Source organism: Tachyglossus aculeatus, unplaced genomic scaffold, assembly GCF_015852505.1.
Source record: "Tachyglossus aculeatus isolate mTacAcu1 unplaced genomic scaffold, mTacAcu1.pri scaffold_170_arrow_ctg1, whole genome shotgun sequence".
NCBI classification, from domain to species: Eukaryota; Metazoa; Chordata; class Mammalia; order Monotremata; family Tachyglossidae; genus Tachyglossus; species Tachyglossus aculeatus.
This window is the reverse complement of record NW_024044892.1, coordinates 285,212-311,760: the sequence shown is the minus strand read 5'-3', so window position 1 is coordinate 311,760 and position 26,549 is coordinate 285,212.

Sequence of the window (26,549 nt, the reverse complement as noted above, 5' to 3'; positions counted from 1 at the left end):
TGACACACTGTAAGCACTGAACAAATATAAGCACTTAGTACAGTGCTCTGCACACAGTAAGTGCTCAATAAATATGATTAAATGAATTACTATTATTATGATCATTACCTCCTGGCCCAACCCTCTCAGACCTGAGAGCGGAGGGCAGGGGCATGGAAACACTATTGCTCTGCTCTCTCCCCCTCTAGACTATCCTAAGCACTTGGGAGACCCTCCTTGTGGGTCTGTTTATTGTTGTATTGCATTCTCCGGAGCGCTTAGTACAGTGCTCTGCACACAATAAGCGCTGAATAAACAGTCTTCTAGACTGTGAGCCCGTTGTTTGGTCGGGACTGCCTCTATTTGTTGCCAACTTGTACTTCCTAAGCACTTAGTACAGTGCTCTGCACACAGTAAGTGCTCAGTGAATACGATTGAATGAATAAATACGACTGACTGACTGAACAAGGGGACAATGCCACTAGTGATCCCAGCTGCACAGTGGGGAAACCGACCTCAGAAACAAGCTTTGCCAAAGGCATCTGACATTGGGAGGAAGATCTGGACTGGGTTACTCATGCTTCAGGGCGGTCTCCCTGCTCCTCGACCTCATCTGAAACATTTTTCACCCCGCAGTGTAACTGTTGCACAATGGCTCTTTTCCCGAGGGGGAATGGAGTACTCTTCCAGACAGATGCAACAGACTGACACTGAAAGAACAGCAGCTAGAGGTAGGCAAAGAGAAACCTGGAAATTTTGCACATGCACCACTTTAACTGTATGTTCAGTGATTTGTCCCGTCAGAGTAAAACTCATCATGGACATGTGCCCTACTGAGAGCTCACCTCCTCCAGGAGGCCTTCCCAGACTGAGCCCCATCCTTCCTCTCCCCCTTCTCCCCCTCCCCATCCCCCCGCCTTACCTCCTTCCCCTCCCCACAGCACCCGTATATATGTATATAGGTTTGTACGTATTTATTACTCTATCTATTTATTTTATTTGTACATGTTTATTCTAATTATTTTATTTTGTTAATATGTTTTGTTTTGTTCTTTGTCTCCCCCTTCTAGACTGTTAGCCCACTGTTGGATAGGGACCGTCTCTATATGTTGCCAAATTGTACTTTCCAAGCACTTAGCACAGTGCTCTGCACATAGTAAGCGCTCAATAAATACGATTGATTGATTAGTACAGTGCTCTGCACACAGTAAGCACTCAATAAATACAATTGAATGAATGAATGTGCCCTCTCAGCCTTCTTCCTCTGGAACTTCCTCAGGGGCATGGTACAACCAAGGAGTACTCCATAAATACTACTACCACCGCCCCTTTTGGGGCAATTTTGGGGATGTTTCTGTCCCTTCTCCTTCCTCCCTCTTCCCCCAGGGCCAGTCACACATCTACACAGAAGGTTCTGATTACCAACCAACATCTTTGTTCTGTGGTTACAGATTTAGCAATTATAGGGTGAATGGCAACTGCTAGCTTTGGACTCCCACCGACAACAGAACCACTGGCTTGGACGTACAAACTGGGAGGTAATAATAATAGTAATAATAGTGACTATTATTATTATTGTTATTATTATTATGGTACTTGTTGAGCACTTACTATGTACCAGGCACCGTACTAAGCGCTGGGGGTAGATCCACAAACAATGGCAATTAAAAGTCAATGAGTGGGAGGGATGATGGAGTCAGCCCACCATGCCAAAATCTTAGAGTTAATGGGGAGGAGAAAAGGCAACTGAAACAGTGATCAGGGAGAGATAAAATGCTGGCACTTACTTTTGATGCCTGTTATTTTTAATTTGTTTACTTTACCTTGTTTACTCTTTTCTGGTATCTGATCCCCCCATTTTTATCAGTCGTTACCGATAAAGTGGTCTTTACTGAGTGCTTACTGTGTATGGAGCGCTGTACTGAGTGCCTGGGAGAGTGCTCCTTGTGGGGAGGGGCTACCAACTCTGTTGTAGCATACCCTCCCAAGTGCTTAATACAGCACTCTGCACACAATAAACACTCCACAAATACCACTGACTGAATATTAAAGTTCTGAGTGTCCCTCATGGTCCAGGAAAACCGCTCAAGTTTGCATCCTTGAGTCTCTCCAGTGGTTAGGATAGTCCTTTGCTCATTTTTTTATGGTATTTGTTAAGCACTTACTAAGACATTGTACTAAGCACTGGGGTAAATACAAGCTTATACCAGTCCCTTTCCTACATGGGGATGGAGACCACGAGCCCTATTCGACAGATGAGGTAAATAAGGCACAGGAGTGAATTGACTTGCCCAAAGTCGCAGGGCAGACAAGTGACGGAGCCGGCATTAGAACCCAGGTCCTTCTGACTCCAGCTCTGTATTCTACCCACTAGGCAAAACTGCATCATAAGGGTTTCAGTCAAAGCCAATATTCACTGACTTTCAGGAGCAGTTCTAACAAATCAGCCCAAGTCAAACAATGTTTGGAAAAAGAAGAAAGAGGGTCAACCACTGAAAGCAACAGATTTGTCTCACCGATCAGTTTCTACCAGCCTTGTGTCTTGTGTTCTGCAGTTTTCTGTGGAATCTTTAAATCTCGTCAGTGGCATTTGAGTGCTAGATATTGTACCAAATGTTCAATAGCAAGATACGCTTTCCCTGCCCTCCAGGAGCATAAACTCCAGGGTGGGGAGACAGATACAAAAAATAATTTGCAGATACAGTTAGAACAAGCAAGGAAGCAATAGGAACGCATCAGGACAAAACAGCTGAATAAATAGTTGGACAACAAATAAAAAGAGAGTTGCATGGAAATGAGTGAGTCTCCTCGTAGGGAGCGGGGGAAGGCGATGAGACAGGCAGTATGTGCACACAAACCGTACCCAACGGCTCAAGGCCAAACAGACTCAACAACAGGAGATAAAGAGACCAGGGCAAGAAAAACAAGCTTGCACCTGCAAGGCTGGGAGGCAACCTCAAGGCCATATCTGCAGCCAGCGATGGTTGGCAACGGGTGGCTGGGGGCGAGCCAGAGCAAACGCTTCGTGACTGGACAGAGCTGTTGTTAGGCTAGTGGCTGGAGGGCGGTGTGTGCTACATGGCAAAGCCTCGATACGCCATCCCCCGAGAAAACCCTGCCCCCGGGCAACGGAGGGTATAAGAGACGAACAAGACAAGGGGGGGGGCGCGCCCGCTCTCTCGCTCTCTCTCGCTCTCTCTCGCCTCTCTCCCCCCCCTCTCTCTCTCTCTCTTTCAACCATGTAACCGCTGATAGCAAATAAACGGCAACCAAGCTTTGAACCTCTGGCTGACTCTTCCTGGTATGAACGCGCGGGCCGCGTCCGGAGAAATCCGAAGACCTGGAGAGGGTAAGAACCCGAGAGTTGCCCCCGAAACCCCGGGGAGCAACGAGTGGCGCCCAACGTGGACTCGGATACCCCCATTTGGGAAGACCAGGGTGAGTGTCCCGTAGGCCAGGTAGCTAAAGGTCAGGCGGGAAGATGGGGACGGCACGATCGTTGCCCATATATAAGCCAGAAGATAAGGAATTGTACACCCGGCACTGTTACAAGATATTGAGAAGTAAGGGGGTAAAGATTGAGCTGAAAACAATAAGGGAATTTATAGGGAAGATAACTATGACCTCCCCGGGGATATTTGGTTCCAGGATCACGGAGGAGCGGTGGGACGTTATTGGGGAACAGATGACGGCTTATGAAGACTCCCATCCGGGGGAGCTAAAGGACGTGGACTTCCTTATACAAGGCATCCTCCGTGCAGCCTTTCAAGGGCAGCAGACTCTCTTAGCTGCCATCCAAGAATTGGGCCGGAAACCTACTAATTGGGACTCCTTTCATGGGATGGCCCAGAATGAAGGGGAAACCTTTGATGACTTTTTCACTCGTCTTAGTGAGAGAGAAGAGACGATGGTTAAAAGAATTGCATGTGTATAAAGGAAGAAGGAGGGAAAAGGAGAAAGAAAAGAGAAGGTGAAGCAATTGCAGTTGAGGAAATTGTCTGCTCAGGCATCTACACCCTGATGGGTGGAGAGACTGCCTCTGAAGGAAATTGTATGTGTATGAAGGTTAGAGTAAGTGTGTATGAAGGAGAAAGAGAAGAGACACGAGGGAATTTTAGTCGAATGTCGGTCTTCCTGTAATACTCCTGTGTTGCCGGTGCGAAAACCAGGCTTCCCCCTGTCTTATCGGTTAGTCCAGGACTTGTGTGCAATTAACTCTTACGTTTTGCCTATGCGTGCTGTGGTTCCTAGTTCTACGGCAGTAGTTAGCTCCGTGAGTCCCGAAGCAACCTGTTTTACTTGTATTGATCTAACTGGCACTTTCTTTACTATCCCGGTGTCCTGTGAGAGACAGTACCTTTTTTGCCTTTACCTGGGAAGGTCGTCAACTAACCTGGATGAGGCTTCCCCAGGGTTTTGTTCACTCCCCAACTATCTTTTCGAGAGAATTGTGCAGAGCCTATCTCCCCTCATATTACCCGAAGGGATCAGTATGTTCCAGTATGTGGATGATATCCTTATTGCTGGGGACACGAAGGATCTGTGTCAGTCAGGTTCCCTCCAGGTCCTAGCATGTTTGCATCAGCTTGGTCTTAAAGTTAGTCGCGGGAAACGGCAGTGGTGTCAGCCCCAGGTAAAATATCTTGGGTTCATGTTGCGGGCGGGAGAAAGAGCAATCGCCTCCAAGCGAGCAAGCCTGATTCAATGCATGCCTTGCCCCACTACTAAGAGGGCCCTGAGGGGTTTTCTTGGTGCGGCTGGGTTTTGTCGAGCTTGGATTCCAGAATTTGGGTTGTTAACCAGACCCCTTTTTGAGCTCCTAAAAATGACTTCCCCAGAGCCCCTGGACTGGACTCCCGAGGCTGTAGAAACCTTTCAGACACTAAAATCATTCCTGAGTTCAGCCCCTGCCCTGGGACTCCCTGACTACAGTAAGCCGTTCTATTTGTACATTCATGAACGCTGCGGAGTGGCCTCAGGTGTTTTGTGCCAAACTCTCGGTCCTCACTATCGACCAGTAGCCTATTATTCAGGTGTCCTTGATCCTGTCATTCTAGGTCAGGTACCTTGTATCCGCTGCATAGCTGCGGTGGTAATCCTGCTTGAAAAGTCTCAGGATATCCTCTTGGGACATCCCATTGTTGTTCGGACTCTGCATGAAGTTGTGCGCCTCCTTCGTGGAGCAGCCACCTAAGCCTTATCTGTGGCACGCCTGACTAAATATGGAGTTGCTTTATTGGAAAATCCGCAGGTACATGTAGAGCGCTGTGGCTCCTTGAATCCAGCTACCCTGCTTGAGTCCTCTCCCATGACTGACCGAATTCACGATTGTGGTGAAGTAGTTCGGGAAACTGTCGCTCCTCGATCTGACCTTCGCGATGAGCCTTTGTCCTCTTCTGATCTAACTTTGTTTACAGATGACTCCTCCTTTATGGACCAAGGGGTGCGCCTCACCGGCGCTGCTGTTGTTACGCTAACCACTGTGCTGTGGACCGGCTCACTCCCAGCTTCTTGCAGCGCGCAGGCAGCTGAGCTTGAAACCCTTACACAGGCATTATTACTCGGTAAAGGGAAGCGTGTGACCATCTATACAGACTCTAAGTATGCCTTTGGGGTCTGTCATGCTACAGGTACCCTGTGGTAAAGTCGGGGGTTCCTCACTTCAGCGGGTCGTCAGGTTGCTAATGGGGATCGTATAGAACGCCTATTACAGGCCCTCTTGGTCCCAGCCGAGGTGGCTGTCGTGCATGTGCATGCCTACACCCGAGGAAGTGATTCCCCGAGCTTGGGCAATCGCCTAGCCGACAAGACCTCTCGTTGGGCAGCTCGGCATGCCCCCCTTATATGTGTAGCTCCTGTTATGGGCCTGGCCCCCACGTCTATGCCTGGCACGCTGTTGCCCTCCCTGATTACTGATAAGGAAAGAGCTGAGTGGCCTCGGCAATATGAGGCACTGGAACGGGATGGACTCTTTTGGGGCCCTGATGGATACCCTATTTTGTCCGCTGCTGCACTGTGACCAGTTTGTTTGGGTCTTCACCAGGAGACTCACTTTGGTGCAGATGCCTTGGCAGCCACAGTTCTTCGAGTTTGGTTTGCCCCAGGTATCCATCCTGTTGCCAAACGTGTCACAGCCAGTTGTGCTACTTGCCAGAGCTTCAATGCTCACCCTGGTCATCGGGTTCTCTTGGGCGGGGGAGGGGACGCCCTTGGGTCTATTCCCCTTTTGAGGGTTTGCAGGTTGATTTTGTGACACTTCTGAGGGCTGGTCGCTTCCGATATTTACTAGTCATTGTTGATCACCCGACTAGGTGGATGGAGGCTTTCCCTTCCTCCCGAGCAACTGCTCTTACGGTGGTGAAATGTCTCTAGCGGGAAGTCATTCCCAGGTTTGGGCCACCTGCTGTTATTGATTCTGATCAAGTATCACATTTTACTGAGTCTGTTCTATCTGAAATTTATCGACCTGTCTCTATATGTTGCCAACTTGGACTTCCCAAGCGCTTAGTACAGTGCTCTGCACACAGTAAGTGCTCAATAAATACGATTGAATGAATGAATGAATGAATCGACCACTTGGAATTGAATGTTCTTTACATGCACCATACCAGGGCGATGATGCCCTGCGAGCCTATGTTTTGTCTCTCCAGGGAATTCTAGCTGTGCTACAGGCTGCTGGAATCCTCCATCAGCGCACCCCTCTCACTGATCATCTGCATCCGTTCATCTCTGGAGATTGGGTTTGGGTTCAGCGCATGGTCGGCAACGGTTCACTTAAGCCATCCTGGGAGGGGCCCTACCAGGTTCTCTTGTCTTCCTTTTCTGCAGTTCGTGTTGCTGAGCGCCCCTCATGGATCCATCACTCCCAGGTGAAGCCAGCCGTTTTTGATGCTTCGCCTCCTGATTGTACTCCCCCATCGGTTTCTGCTGACTCTCAAGATTCTGAGCCACTTGCTGTCCCAGCTTTACGGCTGCGTCGAACTTCTACCGGATGGGCCTCGGTCCTGTGAGATTTTGTCTGGTTGCTTATTTGTGTGTCTTGCCACTGGTTTGGTTTTTTGCTGTGCCGTGTTTTTCAGCTCCTGAAGGCCTGCCTCCGACATGCTTCATCTACCCTGATGCTTCTACAAACACCGACCACACCCTTGTCCAAAGCTGAAGTCACAGACATGCAGCGCCGTCTGGATGCTGTGTTTCGCTGAGGAGGGGGATTGTTGTGTGTGCTCAGTTGTGCCTGGATTGTTGTGTGTGCTCAGTTGTGCTTGAATTTTTCTGTTGGATTTTTCTATCTTTTCTTTTTGCCTGGATGTTTTTGTCTTTTCCTTATCCTTTACTTTAGGCGCCGGCTTTGCGGAAGACCTTTGTTATCCCGAGGAGGGTCGTATGTGATCCTCCCAGTGGCCATGGGCCTCGGAAGGATCAAAAGGGGGTTTTGCTTTTGCTCATGTGCCTCCCGTACCTCCTTTGTCTCTTTTGCTCCATTGTTGCCCGGGTGGTCCGCGAGATTAGGGTCGAGATGCTCCCATTGCGCGGACGCCCTTAGCGGTCCCCGCCATAACGGGAGGGGGACACGTAGGGAGCGGGGGAAGGCGATGAGAGAGGCAGTATGTGCACACAAACCGTACCCAACGGCTCAAGGCCAAACAGACTCAACAACAGGAGATAAAGAGACCAGGGCAAGAAAAACAAGCTTGCATCAGCAAGGCTCGGAGGCAACCTCAAGGCCATATCCGCAGCCAGCGATGGTTGGCAACGGGTGGCTGGGGGGAGCCAGAGCAAACGCTTCGTGACTGGACAGAGCTGTTGTTAGGCTAGTGGCTGGAGGGCGGTGTGTGCTACATGGCAAAGCCTCGATACGCCATCCCCCGAGAAAACCCTGCCCCCGGGCAACGGAGGGTATAAGAGACGAACAAGACAAGGGGGGGGCGTGCCCGCTCTCTCTCTCTCTCTCTCTCTCTCTCTCTCTCTCTCTCTCTCTCTCTCTCTCTCTCTCTCTCTCTCTTTCAACCATGTAACCACTGATAGCAAATAAACGGCAACCAAGCTTTGAACCTCTGGCTGACTCTTCCTGGTATGAACGCGCGGGCCGCGTCCGGAGACATCCGAAGACCAGGAGAGGGTAAGAACCCGAGAGTTGCCCCCGAAACCACGGGGAGCAACGTCTCCTTACGTGGTCCCAAAGGAACTCCACCTCCTCAACCAGCAAGCAAATTTCCTGAGTACCAAGAATGCGATCAGTTTCTGAACGTCAAAGTTCTGGCTCTCCCAATCCCCGGAGTTGAATGTGCCATTGTGAACAGGTCATTCTTTCCAGAGGATATGGTACGTTTAAAAGCCAGATGTGTGCCTATCGAGCTTACCTTAGACAAAAGGGCAGGCCCCATGTTCGTCTGCCTATATGCTGCCTGAATGGCAGTTATAAAAACATGGTGCTTCTGGCAGCTAGAAATTAGGTGACTAAGTAATGAAAAACATGCCAAAGATCATCCAAAAAAAAAAAAAAGTGAACAGACATGCCCAAGAAAGGATTGAAGGGCTGGAATGGAAAGAATGTGGCTGTGTGGAATATAATGAACCGCTAACAGTCTTCGTATTTTCTTATGCTATAGGCAAAGATACCGGCTGAGACTATAAAGCCAAGAAAATTCAAACGTATATACTAAAAGGAGAGTGTAACCTTTAAAATGTGTGCACTATATTGTGAGAATATTTCAAATGCAAATGTTTTCCCAAAGAACATTGATTACATATTCTTATTTCAGTTTCTTGGCTGCTCCAAGATACTTCAGATTCTTGAATTATTCTAACAACAGAAGATGGAGTGGTTTCTTTAGATTCCCCTTTGTTTTCCACTAGAAGAGCAGCAAACTTTATGCCTTTTGTTTAAGTTCTTGAGTGTCTCGCTTTTCTAAGCCCCACTCCCCGCTTCTAATTCTGACCCCTCCCGGAGGGTATTTGCAAGCATCTATGATATATGCACCATACCTTCTCAGCTGAAAAGAAAACACACCTACAGCATTTCAAATTGACCACTGACCCTTGCTCTCCCATGATAAACAAACTCTTTTGAAAAATCTCAATTGCATTGTGTCTACATTGATTAAATTCCCAGCCTAGTGAACTCATGTGGTGTTTAACTTCTCACATATACCAACAGCATTCTGCCCTTCTCCTCAATTACCCCCTTCCGGGAGAGGCCATCACTGTCCAATGAGCAGGCACAATGGGCTTCTACTTCATTACGCTAACCAACAGTGGGATAGGAATAAGTAGGAGAGGAATAAACAAGCTAATTTATCATCAGGACAGAGCCGGCTTTCAGCTTCTTAAACCTCGGATACTTCAAGTGGTTCGGCTGGACTTATCAATAGTTATGATTCTGTAAGGGGTCCAGTCACAACAGGGTCCACTGATCACACATTTTGCCAGTGAATAAGTCTGTCAAAGCACCAAATGCCATGGTATCCTCCTGCCACACAGCTTGAAGGATTTCACTCTAAATTAATTGGCTCATTTACAAGGAAAGCAGAGCTCGCCTTTTTGATGGTAAATTTTCGGAAGGAACAAGATCTTACTAGCTCCCAGTGATTTTTTTCATCCTTCTGGCGGTGACCCGGCTTGTTTTGAGAAGACTGGCTACCGCGTTCACCAGCAAAGTCCCACTGTACTCGTGACCCACCCCACTCCAGGTTTCAGGAACGCAAGTAGTGTGGGGGGTAGAGGGAGTTTGAAAGCAGGCAGGAGACAGCTTCAGAAGGAGGAGATACTGTTCTTTAATTAAGCTCGGGAACTCTGGGGTGAGATAATGCATTCTGTGCTTCTAAGACAAACAGCATGGTCTAGTGGATAAAGCACGGGCCTGGGATTCAGAAGGACCTGGGTTCGAATCCTGCCACCAACTCTCTGCAGTGTGACCTTGGGCAAGTGTCTTCACTACTCTGTGCCTACCACCTCATTTGTAAAATGGGGATTAGGACTGTGAGGCCCACGTGGGACAGAGACTGTGTCCAACCTGATTAGCTTGTATCTAACCCCAGCACTTAGACCAGGGCTTGACAGTAAGTGCTTAACAAATGCCCTCACTGTTAATGCAGAACAGAAAGCTGGGCCGACTACGATCTCTGCCACTCGCTCCAAACTGGGATGTTGAACTCAGGATTGGCATGGAGATGGGGGTCAAAGGTCGGCCTAGAAGGGGAGTCTACATCGAACTCAAAATCATCAACACGTGCGAAGAAGGGGAGATTGTGGGGAGGAGGAAAGAAAGAACCGTTAAAGAGTCACTGTGTGGTTTTCAAAGATTTGAGCCCCTCAAGGGACAGGGTCCATATCTAATTCCCACCTATATATTCATTCATTCATTCAATCATATTTATTAAGCTCTTACTGTGTGCAGAACATTGTACTGAGCACTTGGGAAAGTACAGTACACCAGTAAATAGTGACAATCCATGCCCACAACGAGCTCACAGTCTAGAGTGGGGGAGACAGACATCAATACAAATAAATAAAATTACAGACATATACATAAGTGCTGTGTGACTATGAGGAGGGGGAAAAGCAAAGGAAGTACATCAGAGTGACGCAGAATATACTCTTTACCAGTGCTTAGTACAGAGCTTTGCACACACTAAACTCTTACTGCTACTCTACACGCTAAACTCTATTACTACTGTGGAAGTTCACTTGGGTGCAAGATATTATCTTTTATTAACAATAATAATAATAATAATGGTATTTGTCAAGTGCTTACTGTGGAGCAGGCACTTTATTAAGCGCTGGGGTGGATACCAGCAAATCGGGTTGAACACAGTCCCTGTCCCACATTGGGCTTCCAGTCGCAATCTCCATTTTACAGTTGAGGTAACTGAAGCCCAGAGAATACTAATAATAATAATGGTATTTGTTAAGCTCTTACTATGTGCAAAGCATTGTTCTAAGCACTGGGGGGATACCAGGTAATCAGGTTGTCCCACGTGGGGCTCAATCTCAATCCCCATTTTACAGATGAGGTAACTGAGGCCCGGAGAAGTGAAGTGACTTGCCCGAGGTCACACAGCAGACAAGTGGCAGAGCCAGGAATTAGAGAATTAGAAGCCTATCAAAGCCATCTAACTCTTTCCCTCTCCTACAAGCAAGCTCTCCTATTTACTGAAAACTTACTGTGTGCAGAGCACTGTACTAAGCGCTTGAGCGAGTCCAGTATAACAGAGTTGGTAGACACACTCCCTGCCCACAACGAGCTTACAGTCTACAGGGATCGGGGCTTGGGTTTGGCAGGCCCATGTACCCTCTAAGAAGGAAGGAAGAATCCAGTGAACACAGGGAAGAAGTGAGGAGGAGTAGACTGTAAGCTCGCTGTGGCCAGGGAATGTGTCTGTTATATTGTGTTTACTCTCCCAAGCACTTAGTACAATGCTCTGCACACAGTAAGTGCTCAATAAATACGGTTGATTGATTGACTGAATATGGCACTGTTGTCCATTCGCAAAGTGCTCCATGCCAGCTTCAGGACCTGCCCCCAGTTTCGATGAAAACCTCCCAGGAAGAGGCTCCGGAGAGGGGCCTGGAGGCCGCTCCCTCCCCTAGCCCCCTATCAATCAATCAATCAATCGTATTTATTGAGCGCTTACTGTGTGCAGAGCACTGTACTAAGCGCTTGGGAAGTACAAGTTGGCAACATATAGAGACAGTGGCTGGCCAGCCCTGCCCCAAACAGAATTCCCAATCCCTCACTGGAAACACTCTTGAGACTTTTTTTTCCTGATTCTCACACTTCCTCCTCGTGCCCGTGTTCTCCAATGCTGCCTGGTTCCACAGCCAAGAGTCAATCTAGGTAAGCCAGAGAGGTTTCTGCCTGCCCCTGAGGCACATATTTCACCCACATGTTTTCATAGATCTTAGGAACTTGGATGAATGGGTGGATACACTCCCACCCACTAGACATATATGCCGCACACCCATAGAACGCACGGATCATCTGCCTCCTCCTCGGTCACGCTTTGCTGGTTGGCTGGAAGGCAGCAGAGATGTCCGGACTCCCCTGGGAACCCAGAAGAGCGGGTTCCCTTTTCCTCAAGGGAACCATTACTACCCTCAGCTGTTTCTGTTTCTATTAAATGGTATTTGTTAAATGCCGGGCCGGGCATTGTACTAAACGCTGGAGTGGAGACAAGATAATCAGGTTGGACACAATCCAAGTCCTACATGGAGCTCAGTCTTAATCCACATTTTACAGATGAAAGAAGTGACTTGCCTAAGATCACGGTGGCAGAGCCGGGATTAGAATCCAGGTCATTTTGACTCCCAGGCCCATTGTCTATCCAGTAGGCCACGCTGCTTCTTCTTTCCCATCTCAGTTACAAATGTACCAGAGAGATGGCTTAGCTCAAAAGATCTTGCCCTGAACCAGACCCAGGAACGGTCAAATCCAGTAGAAGCATTCCCTCTCCCCACCTCCAGACCACACGCTAGGCTACAAAACTCCTCGGAGGGCCACGACGTTATTATTCGAACAATGGGGTATGCCTACACAGAATGGGCCACTTCCAATTTGTTTCATCATCTCTTGACTTGGCTCCTTCTCTGTTTTCTTACTCTAGACCACCAAAAGTTGTTAGGCAGCGGGTGGGATGGAGACATTCAGGCACTGAGGATGATAAAGAAAACTGATAATCTACAAAGGGACCCAAGGTTACCCCGGGACCCAAATTTATGTTCTCTGGCTTGGTCTTCAGTCTCGGGGACCAGGTACTGGTATCCTGCCCTCTTAATCCATTCATTCATTCATTCATTCATTCATTCATTCAATCGTATTTATTGAGAATTTACTGTGTGCAGAGCACTGTACTAAGCACTTGGAAAGTACAGTTCGGCAACAGAGACAATCTCTACCCATTCTCTTTCTCCATGTTCTTTTTTTTTAAATGGTATTTGTTAAACGCTATGTGCCAGGCACTGTACTAAGCACCAGAGTAGGTACAAACTAATCAGGTTGGAGCCACTCCATGTCCCACAGTCTTAATCCTCATTTTACAGATGAGGTAACTGAGGCACAGAAGTTGGGCGACTACCCAAGGTCACATGGTAGACATGTGGCAAAGCCAGCATTAGAATCCACATCCTCTATCTCCAAGTCCCATGCTCTTTCCACCAGGCCTGGCTGCTTCTGCTTTCCCAACCTTTCCCTGCCTTTATTCTCTTTTAACTGTCCTTTGAACCAAGAACAGCTCTAATTGGCCCAGTAAATAGCCTCTCATCTCGCTTTACACACAATTTCTTTGCACTAGTCACACTCGCACTTTGTAGGGGGTGGCAGGGGGTCTCGGAACCCAATCTCTTTTTACCATGTGAAAACTGGATTCATATTACACTCTTTCAACATCTGCTAATTTAGGGACACCTGCTTTGGCCCTGGCCAGGCCACGGCAAGGTGAGCCAAGGTTGAGGGGTACACGTCCCTCCTGGTTTTGTGCTGTCTCAAGTTGGGGTGGGGGATTATGACTCCAGCAAGCACAGTGGCCGTGGTGTTTACAGAGAGCCCAGTGCATTTACCCATTTACCTAGAGCCCAGGGCTTTGGAGTTAGAGGTCATAGGTTCAAATCCCGGCTCCACCACTTGTCTGCTGAGTGACTTTGGGCAAGTCACTTAACTTCTCTGTGCCTCAGCTACCTTATCTGTAAAATGGGGATTAAGACTGTGAGCCCCACGTGGGACAACCTGATAACCTTGTAACCTCCCCGGCGCTTAGAAAAGTGCTTTGCACATAGTAAGCATTTAATAAATGCCATTATTATTATTATTATTATTATTCTTTACCAGGACTACAAGCCCCGACAGCCCAGAGATTTTAGTCTCTGTCCCCACTGTTGAACTGTAAACTTTTTAAAGGACAATTGTATTTATTGAGCGTTTACTATGTGCAGAGTACTGTACTAAGTGCTTGGGAGAGTACAATAAAACAATAGACATATTCCCTGCCAACAATGAGCTTCATGAATACTTTGTTGTACTCTCCTAGGTGCTTAGTACTGTACACTGCGACCCGGTGGGTGCTCAATAAATACTACTGATTGAGAAGAAGTCACTGGCCCAACTCCAAACTACACAGACATGGGTTCCTTCCTCAAGACTGTGAGCCCGTTGTTGGCTCTGTACATCTGTACATCTGTATATGTTGCCGATTTGCACTTCTCTAGCGCTTAGTACAGTGCTCTGCACAAAGTAACTGCTCAATAAATACAATGGAATGAGTGAATGAAGCTCAGGCAGGACCTTAACCTGCAGATCTTGGCTCTCAAAAGGGTCCTCAATGGGCACAGCAGGAAAAGACCTGAGAAAAGCTTTTCTTATTTTTTTTTACTTTAAAAAAAAAGGTATGTGTTAAGTGCTTACTATGTGTCAGACACTGTACTGAGGGCTGGGGTAGATACAAGGCAATCAGGTTGGACACCATCCATGTCCCACACAGGACTCGCAGTCTTAATCCCCATTTTGCAGATGAGGTAACTGGGGCAAAGAGACAGTAAGTGACTCACCCAAGGTCACACAACAGAAAAGTGGCAGATCCAAGATTAGAACTCTTGACCTTTCATCTAGATGACTGCATGCCACACACTCATAGGATCTTGCATGTCATTTGTACATGATCCCTGTCTGAGACAACATAAAACTGGGTCCACTGCCATTTCTTTGTAAAGACATCCCCCACACACAAGAAGTGACACCCGTACCCGGGTTCATTCATCCCTTCCAGGTATCCATTTTTGCTACCTGGTGTAATGTTGAATACTGAACAGCTGCCAAAGGTGGGTGTCAACTTTTTTCACCTACCAATTGCCAAGCAACCGCATCTTTGAAAATGGAAGATTTCAAAACCAGCAGAGACCCAACGTTAGTCATGGAGACACAGATGCTCTAAGCTTCTCTCCAGGACAGAACTTCGGGGGAGCCACTCTTTTGAAGAGGTGGCTTCTCTTTTTACGTCACATCCTGATTCATAACGAGGTAATTTTCAAAGCCTCCGCACATGGAATCTATCAATAAAAATCCCGTCTTCCATTTGAGAAAGACGATTTCACTTCGCCCAGACACGTATGTGTTAAAACTGAGAGCCTGCTTCACACAAGCCAGAACTAGCAACCAGAACAAGGAAACACTGGAATGTGTGTATGTGTCTTTTCCTCTCTGAGAGGAATTCCTGATCTGAGGCAGGAGTTATCATTTAAATGAGCGCCGTTAAGTGTTCAAAGAATCAGAACGAAAAAGGAGCTCATTCTCCAACAGGACAACCTTTCAGTCAATCAGAGTGAAGCGCAGAACAAGGCATCACCTAAACTCCCCTTACAGACACCTTATAGGGACTTGGCAATTAAGCTTCGTGACTAGTAAGTGCTCTGACAGCATCCATTATTGTTAATTCTCTGAAGAAATACCTTACAGCTCTCTGGGAGCAGTTTCAGCTTAGAAGGCTAAGCACTCACTTGCTTTGATCCACTCTCCTTCCTCCTCCGGGTAATTATTTTGGTATCTGTCTCCCTCACTTGACTGTAAGCTTCTTAGGGGCTGGAAATTGTGTGTACTAACTTTGTACTTTCAATCATTCATTCAATCGTATTTACTGAGCGCTTACTATGTGCAGAGCACTGTACTATGTGCTTGGAAAGTAAAATTCAGCAAAAAGTACTTAGTACAGTGCCCTGTACCACTGAGCGATTAAAAGATTTGTCTCAGGTAGCAAGGACAAAGCAGAGAACTCAGTGGATGTGTGTGTACCCAGAGAGAACCTGACAGCAGACTGAAAAAAAGTTTTTAAGTCCCTCCTGCTTCTTAACGATGTGACCTGAGTCATTTTCCAGTCAACGACCTAGGCAGTTTGTAAAACTGTGCACTACACAAGTAGCTAGTAGATGTCACAGTTCGGCACGACCAGGACCCACATGGAGGCAGACAGCTCTACCTGCTGGGGCTGGAAGTCCGCTTGACTGAAAAATGCCTCCTAACAAGGAGACCCCAACCCCATTGGGCCCCTATCTGATCTCCCTGTATTAGTCCATATGCAGGCATCTGAGTGGCTTTCACACCCACCCAGCAGGGTCCTCCTCCCAACCTGAGCAATGAGGGTGAGTCCAAATCCATCTGTTCACACCCTGAATGGTGGAAAAGTAGACCCAAAGGATCAGTCCATGCAGCTCTCTGCTCCGACCCTCCTGCCTGAGGAGCCTTGTTCATTCGCCTTCATTCCTTTGTTCAATCATATTTATTGAGCGCTTACTGTGTGTAGAGCACTGTGGTAAGTGCTTGGAAAGTACAATTCACAATAAAGAGAGATAATGGGCAGGGATCACATCTGCTACCTCTATTATTTTGCACTTTCCCAAGCTCTTAATACACCACTGTGCACACAGTAAGCGCTCAGTGAATTCCATTGATTGAGGGCAGGGACCATGTCTCCTGGCGCCTGCAGCCCGGGCCTGGGAGTCAGAAGGTCATGGGTTCTATTCCCGGCTCTGCCACTTGCCCGCTGTGTGACCTCGGGCAAGTAACTTTAGTTCTCTGGGGCTCAGTTACCTCATCTGTAAAATGGGAATTGAAACTGGGACATGGGACAGGGACTGATTTGCTGACAGCAACCCAATTTGCTTAGTATTCATTCAATCGTATTTATTGAGCGCTTACTGTGTGCAGAGCACTGTACTAAGCGCTTGGGAAGTACAAGTTGGCAGCATATAGAGATGGTCCCTACCCAACAACAGGCTCACAGTCTAGAAGGGGGAGTACAGTGCCTAGCACATAGCAAGTGCTTAACATATACCATACTTATTATTATTAATACTACAGCTATTGTACTCTCCCAAAGGTTTAGTATAGTACTGTGCACACAGTAAAGTGCTCAATAAGTGCTATTAACAAATAGAGTGGAAAATTCCAGTACATTCCCCACCAGTCAGGGGTTCCTGCAGTAGACTAGTGGTTTATTCTTCCCTTGAGCATCTTGTCAGTCTGGCTCTATCAGCGCTAAACAGAGTTATGCAGTTTGGCTTTCACATACAGACTCGGGGTCAGAACAGAGTTTCCTTAGGGAAAAGTTCTCCAAAATAGCCACCCTGAGCTGATACATCGAATAAGTTCCTTCATTTATTTGAATTACAAAATAAAATTTTCATTGTAATCAGTCATTCTCTCTGCATTGCTTAGTATAGTGCCCTGCACACAGTATTTGCTCAATAAATAATATTGATTTATATAGGAGTGTTTCCACTTGCTGGTGCTCACAATTAAAAGCAATAATGGTAACTACATTGAGTGTCCACTTTTTTATGGTATGCGTAGTTAATTGGACACAGTACATGTACCCTATGAGCTCATAGTCTAAGTAAATGCACAGGATTAGGTGTTTGGAAAGTACAGAACAACAAAGTGACACTTTCTCTGCTCACAAGGAGCTTATACTCTAATAGGTGAGGCAGATATAAAAATGTTTACAACTGGAATATTGAGGTCCTACAGTGTGCAGAGCACTATAGTGAGTGCTTTGGGAGAGTGCAATAGCATTTAGTAGACATGATCCCTGCCCTCAAGGAGTTTACAGTCTCACTGAAATTTGGATTTTGCCGGTGCCACAGGGAGAACAGAAGTGAGGTATGGAAAACCTGACGGGTTGGAGGCTCAGAACAGCTCCCAAAACACTGAAATGGGCTAGGCATATGAGGTCTGGATTGGGAAACTTAAAGACAGAGCAAATAAAAAAAGTCGTAATTTTTTAAGTTGCAAAACTTCCTGAAGCATGAGGAAGAGAATGTACCACACCCTCCTCAGAGTGATGAAGCTAGGAATTTGTTTTTTACTCACAGCATACTTAAAAAAACCACACTGAACAGCACAAATATGCTCCAATTATGTCATTCCGTCAAGAGATTAGCTAGGTGTTTCCTTTCTCAAATTGAAAGAGGAATTAAGTACACAAAGGAAAAGACATTAAGATTATTATTTCAGGATTCTTTTTTAAATTAAATCAAGAAATACACAAAGGTAATCATCCTGTGAGAACCTTAAAGCAGAGATGGGAAGGGGAATTTAAAACCTCTTTCCTCACCACATTCTACAGTTCCAGGGTAACTGGGCGGTGTCTGTCTGGGAGTGAAATCAGGAAATCTGAATGTGCAACTCAGGCCTAGAGGTCCAAATCCCTGGCAGTCAATATTTATTAAGCAGCTATAGGTTTTGGCTGTAGGTTTTGGAAGGATGCTACAGAAGCCCAGAGTATCTACCGCCTGCTAGATTGTAAACTACTCATGGGCAAGGTTTGTGTCTTCTATTGAACTCTCCCACAGGCTTAGTATGGTGTTCTGCCACAAGTATGGGCTCAATACACAATTCTGGTTGATTGAGGAGGTGGAGTAAGATAGCCACTGAAGCACTCAGTCCTGGACACCCCTTTGCTCACAGCCTCCTGCCAAATGCCCACAAAGTACCAGGCTGGGGAAAAAAATCACAGCCTCCAAAATGAAACTGGAACAATTTCCACCCTTGGGTTCCAGGAACCTAATGGGCAGGGAAAAGGTCTTTTGCTTCTTTTTGTACTTTCCCAAGCACTTAGTGCAGTGCATCCAATTTAGGAGACACTCGATCAACATCATTAGCTCATGAAAGGGTAGACATAAGGGGGAACTATAGTCAAGTGCCACACTCCCAGGGAGGCCTCTGATTTCTCAACCCTTCTGCCACATCCTGGATGAGAGGGGTGCTCATTGGGCTTGTTTACAGCTGGTCTGTTCCCCTTCTGGCATCGATATCGATCAATGGTGTTTATTGAGCACTTACTGTGTAAGGAGCACTGTACTAAGCAGTTGGTAAACCAGACGCCTTTAAAGCACCTGATCTCCCTCCGCCTCTGCTCTTGTCACCAAGATGGGCAGGCTTGGAAGTGACATCCATGTTCGGAGAGAGCTGAATGAGCTCTCCTGGTGATTCTAGACCATAAGGGAACGTATCTACCAACTCTGGATTACTGTACTCTTCCAAACGCCTGGTACGGTATTCTGCACACAGTAAGCACTCAATAAATACCATCAACTGATTCACCGATGGCTCTGCAAATTGCCGTAAAAGATCGCGAATGATGTCAGTACATGATGTTGTGCGTTCCAAAGTGCATCTGTTACTTCTGGGTCAAAGCAGAACGCTCAGTAGCAGCCACCCCATGTCCAGGCAGGGGCATGGTTCCAAACGAGTGGCAGACAAATGCCTTGAATTCCAGCCTGTCCCGGGCCAAATTGGCCCCTTCCTGTTTGCAAGACAGTTTTATTTACCTTGCAAGGTTTACTTAGTTGTTAGATAAAATACTTGACAAATGGTCCATGTTATTCTCAAACTAAAGAGTGCACTTTCCATAGTCCAGCCAGAAGTCCTTTCAGGTGGAAACTGCTCTGAAAATTAATGGGGGGGGGGGGGGAGAAACCTAAAATGCTAGTTCACTGGGGCTGTGTCTCCTTTCCCCCAACCTGTCCCCTTTTCCCTTTCCCCCCCAGTAGGGACGTTCGTCTGGGAACAGTCAGTTTCTGGCACATTTACCCATTAAATCCTGGTTGCAGCTCTTTAAGGATAATGGAGAAGACCTAAACTAAATAGACACGACCATTTCCTGCCTTGTTTTTTCATCAGCTCCCAGAGCCTTTGCCAAGATTGCAGGCTCAAGGAAATCTTACAATGAATAAAAAAGGTCCATCAGCATTCATGTCTAGAGTGCAAAACGCACCTATTCACTCTAACTGTACGTCTGCCAGAGCCTCTAGTAATTAAAAAAATATATACACACATATTCTGTTATGAACAGAGTTTTGATCTTTCATTTTCAGTATCTTCCCCTATTCTACAGGGCTTCCCAATTCCTTTCCATCTGGATCCTTCTCCTTTTTAGGAATTACTTAGTCCTCCAAAACAAAACCCAAATTACTGCCTGAAGAACAGGGAGCCATACAATAATCCCTCAAGTAGCAGCATCCAAACACCATAAATAATGAACTGCATTGTTGATAACTGTTCAGTCACTTAACAAATGATTCACACAATTATCCAGGCTGGTTGAGACTTGGGAGAAGTTGCCACGCTTGGTGTGTGCAGACATTTTTCAGAAGACAGACTCCCTGGGCCAGGCTGCAGAAGGCAAGCCGCTGCAATTTTTCTCCCACAACTGGACAAACTCCCTTATCTTAATCTAGTTAGCAAAATCTTTCTCATTAACCAGCTAACAATACAGCATGTTAGAAGTCCTACAAACAGGGTTATTTAATGTTTTGTTTTGGCCCACAACTGAAAGCCATCCTATCCACCTAAATATTTATTCATTCCATCGTATTTATTGAGCGCTTACTGTGTGTGGAGCACTGTACTCAGTATCTGGGAGAGTACAATACACCAATAAGCAGACACATTCCCTCCCCACAACGAGTTCGCAGTCTAGAGGGGGAGGCAGACATCAAGCCCGTTTCTAGACTGTGAGCCCGTTGTTGGGTAGGGACCATCTCAATATGTTGCCAACTTGTACTTCCCAAGCGCTTAGTACAGTGCTCTGCACACAGTAGGAGCTCAATAAATATGATGGAATGAATGAATGAATATAAATAAATAGCACATATGTACATAAATATCTGTTACTGACTCCCGTTACTGATCCCACTCCAAGATGGGAGAGTTTCCCCATTTAGGACTGAGATGATTCTCACAGTCACTGGTGAAGGGAACTTGTTCCCATCCCCCTGCCCGTCTCTAACATCCCTGGCCTGCTTTTCACCCCAGCTTTCACAGTGAGAAGTTGGCATCTACAGGACCAGCCCGGTTGGGGGAAGGAGTGAGTGGGAGCAGAGGACTAGGGGAGGCCCAAACCACTCTGCCAATCGGGTGGATTTCCTGCAATCAGGGCAGGCTGAGCAGCAGACAAGAGTGAGGTACACGGTTCCAGAAACATTAGCTTTGCCTCCCTGAGGCCATCCCTGCTAGCATTAGCTTGGTGGTTTGCCCATGCTTATTTGCATCAAAGGGGAATTTTCCACTAGAAAATGTCTTTCCAAAAAGATATCCCTGGCCCTCTTCAGACACAGCCTCTCATTCCTGAGGAATGCCAATCAGGCAGTGGAATTAGTCCATCACAAAGTCCTGACTTTTTCTTTTGAGATGATGATACCTGAAGGAACAAAATGGGAATGTGAACTGTGTTTTCAGTCTCTTCAACTCCCACCGACTGCTGCTAGGGGGACTATCAACATAGTCACCAATACCACCTGTTGTCATGCATTCCCAATAATTCAGTGTCACATCTTCAGGGTCGGTCTCTACTCTCCCATGATACCTGCGTGGTTTCCCCTTTAGCATAAACAAGTGGGGCTAGAAACTTTAAACTCCATGCCTCTTCGGAACAAAAATAAATTGCATATGCATGGAAGAAAACTACTGTAGTTTAGTTACCACCTTCATTTCAGTAATATAAGCTCGGCTTTACATGGGATGCAAATTGAAGCTGGCAAGCAAACTTCCTACTCTCCCACCCCATGCCCTAGGTTAACTGTGACATATCTTCTCTTTCAACTTTTACACTGGAAATTCCCCACTTAGGTCATAAAGCATTGGGAGACAATATGTAACATCTTCAAGGGGCTTCATAAATCTTAATTAATCCTTAAAACACGCCTGTAAGCAAGATAGAGAACTGGTGTTTTTGCCTGGGAGGATATGGATAAATAGCTTATTGTAAAACCCATACTAAAGCTACCCTGATTAGCCAGTCAAAGGAAAGCTTGAAACCCAAAGTTTTCCCAGGGTTCCAACCCAGCCTGCAGACTTCCCTCGGAAAACCCCACAAAGCCTAAAACTTAACCCCTTGATCTCAAGGGAAATGGTTCATTGAAAAACTGAGGGGGCAACCAAGCAGATACCAACAAAAATGCTTCATCTTTAATCTAAAAAGGCATGTACTTTCTTCCTCATCGATGCTCTTTCCTAATTCGGTAACGCCAGGTAAATCAATATTGCTCACTATTTTGAATGAAGTAATTCTGACCAACTGCCATACAAACTGTCTGATCTCTTTATTAGAGAACAAACTGAACCTGGTTAATTCAAAGTTTGTTTGGCCCTTGTTCTTCCCATTTCAAATAAATATTGAAATAAGTGCCAGATATTCCACATATGGCTTCTTAAACAGGGATCTTTCTGCAAGTAAACAGAATACAGGCTTTAAAAAACCCACAACAGGAATTATCTTTTACTTTCTTTCAGGAGATTCATTCATTCAATCGTATTTATTGAGCGCTTACTGTGTGCAGAGCACTGTACAAAGTGCTTGGAAAGTGTAAGGTGGCAACATATAGAAACAGTCCCTACCCAACAACGGGCTCACAGTCTAATAGAATACATGCTTAATGGGGAACTCTTACAAATTTCAAACATAGAATGCCACTTTATCAGAAATTGAAAAATAGTGTACAATTTCATTCATTCATTCATTCAATCGTATTTATTGAGCGCTTACTGTGTGCAAAGCACTGTACTAAGCGTTTGGGAAGTACAAGTCGGTAACATATAGAGACGGTCCCTACCCAACAACGGGCTCACAGTCTAGAAGGGGGAGACAGACAACAATACAAAACATGTAGACAGGTGTCAAAATAGTCAGAACAAATAGAATTAAAGCTATATGCGCATCATTAACAAAATTAATAGTAAATATGTACAAGTAATAATTTAGTAACAATTTAGTTCACTAGTATGTATTTAGTAGCATATACAGGAAAATAGATGTATAGAAAGAGAGAGAAGAGTCTATATTCAGTCAGTCAATCAATCAATGGTATTTTTTGAGCACTTACTGTGCACAAAGCACTACTAATCTCTTGGGAGGGTATAATATGATAGAGTTGGTAGATGTGATCCCTACCCACAAGGAGCTTAAAGTCTACAAGGCAAGAGAGACATTAAGCTAAATTACAGAAAGAGGAAATAGTAGACTATGAGGACATTTCCATAAGGAGTGTAGAGCTGGGGCGAGTATCACAGTGCTTAAGACTAGAATACAGGTATATAAGACCTTGCACATTAACATACCCATAGCTGCCTTGGAGTACTCAAAGCAGATGCCACTGACAGTGACACACTGCTCTGCGTAAATGAAGAAGCAAACGTGGGACTGATATCGCAGGTATCCTAAGTGCTCAGTAAATATGACTGAATTGGGTGTAGATTTGGAGAAGCAGTGTTGCTCAGTGGAAAGAGCCCGGGCTTTGGAGTCAGAGGTCGCGGGTTCAAATCCCAGCTCCACCAATTGTCCGCTGTGCGACTTTGGGCAAGTCACTTCACTTCTCTGGGCCTCAGTTGCCTCATCTGGAAAATGGGGATTAAGGCTGTGAGGACCCCGTGGGACAACCTGATCACCTTATAACCTCCCCAGCACTTAGAACAGTGCTTAATATGTTTTGTTGTGTTGTCTGTCTCCCCCTTCTAGACTGAGCCCGTTGTTGGGTAGGGACTGTCTCTATATGTTGTCAACTTGTACTTCCCGAGTGCTTAGTACAGTGCTCCGCACACAGTAAGTGCTCAATAAATACGATTGAATGAATGAATGAATGACTATCCCCCACACATTATGGAGAGAAAAAGGCCCACTCATGGAAATAGTGCCAGTGGAGAGGTTTCCTTAAGATATTTCTAATGAAAACACTTCTTGCGGCAGTGGCCACTTTTCTTAGACTCTCCCCTACTACTCTTCAATGACTCCCTCCTTCTGACCCGCTTTGACTCTCCCATCCTCACCTCAGGTGGTGATCTCCCTCCTCCTCTCAGATTCTGCCATCTCCACCTGCACTTCCTAACCCTTCCCTTCCCACCTTATTAAAACACTTACCCCTCCTTTCTTCTCTCCCTGATTGTCACCAGGGTCTCTCCTGGCCTGGAATGCCCTCCCTCCCAACATCCGCCAAGCTAGCTCTCTTCCTGTCTTCAGGGCCCTACTGAGAGCTCACCTCCTCCAGGAGGCCTTCCCAGACTGAGCCTCCTCCTTCCTCTCTCCCTCATCCCCCTCTCCATCCCCCCTTCTTACCTCCGTCCCTTCCCCACAGCACCTGTATATATGTCTATATGTTTGTACATATTTATTACTCTATTTATTTATTTTACTTGTACATATCCATTCAATTTATTTTATTTTGTTCATATGTTTGGTTTTGATCTCTGTCTCCCCCTTCTAGACTCTGAGCCCACTATTGGGTAGGGACCGTCTCTATATGTTGCCAACTTGTACTTCCCAAACGCTTAGTACAGTGCTCTGCACACAGTAAGCACTCAATATGATTGATTGATTGATTGATTGATCTTCAGCCGCTCACTTGCCAATGTCTCCTCCTCCACTGTTTTGAACCTTGCCCATGTATCACTTATCTTAAAACCCCCTCCCTTCACCCCGCAGAACCCCCCAGTTATTGTCCCACCCCCTCCTACCATACTTTCCCAAATTGCTCATGAAAGTTGCGAACATCCACTGCCTAAACTTTCTCTTGTCCAATTCTTTTCCTGAACTTTGTCTGACCTCTGCTTCCTCCGGTCCAAGGGTACTGCCCTCTCTCTAAAGTCACCAATGACCTCCTATTGGCTGAATCAAATGGCCTCCTTGACGATTCAGCTCTCTTCAACACTGTGGACTGCTCCCTTCTCCTGGGAACACTATCTCACCTTGGCTTCACTGATACTGTCCTCTCCTGGTTCTCCTCCTCCCTCTCTGGCTGTTTATTCTCAGTCTCTTTCATGGGTTCCTCCTCTATCTCCCATCCCCTAACTTTGGGAGTAGCTCAAGATTCAGTTCTAAAACTCTTTCTATTCTCCATCTACACCCACTCTCTTGAAGAATTCACTTGCTCTCATGGCTTCAGCTATCATCTCTATGTGGATGATTCCCAAATCTACCCCTCCAGCCCGACTTCTCTCCTTGTCTTGACTGAATATGTGGGTGGAATGAGAGAGATGAGTCAAGCCCAGCACATCTATCGCACCAGCCCCTCCCCCAAATCCTCTGTGGACACCAGAGCCACCCGGACCACCCTGTTCCCAGTCTCCTAGTTTGTCAGCTTTCACTGTATCTCCAGCAGCATCACACTGCCTTTGAATTATATCAAAGTTGATCAGTTGAGGTTTCATGATCCTGTATTATTTCTGGGAGGAGGCTATGTCTTCTTTTGCCTTTTGGTGATTATCAGCAGTGATCTCCATACTCCAGTGGATCAACTAAGAGGGAAAAGTCCCTCCTCCCCTCCACCTTCTCACTCACTCCCCCTCCCCCCTATGAACTCAGAGATCAAGGACAGGTGACATTCCTCCCTCCACTGTCTGGAAAGTCTCCTGTCATAGCAAAGAAGCAGACTCTTGGAGCAGTTTATCCTGAAGAGTGTGACACTTCTTGATCCAAAACAGAAGCATAACTGGAACACCTCACAAAAAACAAAAAACAAAAAACTGAGTCTGGACACTTTAGATCTCTCTCCCTCATTTTGAATTCAATTGGTGTGAGTCCAAGGCTCCTTTCTCCTATCAGAAAATAAAGGCCAGTGTTCTCTAGAAACATGGCAGCACTGTGACAGACCTACCGTTTTGGGCCAGAGCAGCAGAGGGTCCATTCCCAGATAAGAAGAGAACACTGAGTTAGAGCTCTGTCCTTGCCTGCTTTATGACCTGGGCAAGTCACTTAACTTTTCTGTACCTCAGTTCCTTCATCTGTAGAATAGGGATGAAATATCTGTTCCCCTTCCTTCTTAGACTGTGATTTCCATGTGGAATCGGGACTGTGTCCAACCGGGTTGCACTGTATCTACCCCAATGCTTAATACTGTGTTTGATACATAGTAAGTGCTTCGCAAAAATTATTGTTATTATTACCTGACTAGTTACCTGAATTCAGTGGAGGTGAAGTGTCTAACACCTCCCTTAAAGGACGTCTGGAGTCTGGAGATGTGAGGATCACTGCTGATCAGAGAAGTGAAGTGACTTAGATTACATAACAATAATAATAATAATAGTATTTGTTAAGCGCTTACTATGTGCAAAGCACTATTCTAAGCGCTGGGGAGGTTACAAGGTGATCAGGTTGTCCCAAGGGGGTCTCACAGTTTTCGTCCCCATTTTACAGATGAGGTAACTGAGGTGTAGAGAAGTGAAGTGACTTGCCCAAAGTCACACAGCTGACAGTTGATGGAGCCAGGATTTGAACCCATGACCTCTGACTCCAAAGCCCAGGCTCTTTCCACTGAGCCATGCTGCTTCTCTGCCTGGATCACATAGCAAACAAGTGGTGGAGCCAGTATTATAACCCGGGTCCTTCTAACTCCCAGGCCTGTGCTTTAACGACTAGGCCATCCGGGTTAAGTGAGAGAGATGTGTTTAGTATAATGCCAAGGATACACACTTATGAGACAGGGAGGAAATTCTTGAGGAAAGCCTGAGGAAGGGCAGGATTTGGGAGGGAAAATGAGGAGTTCTATTTTGGACATGTGTTCCTCAGGACATCCAAGGAGAGATGTCCTGAAGGTAGGAG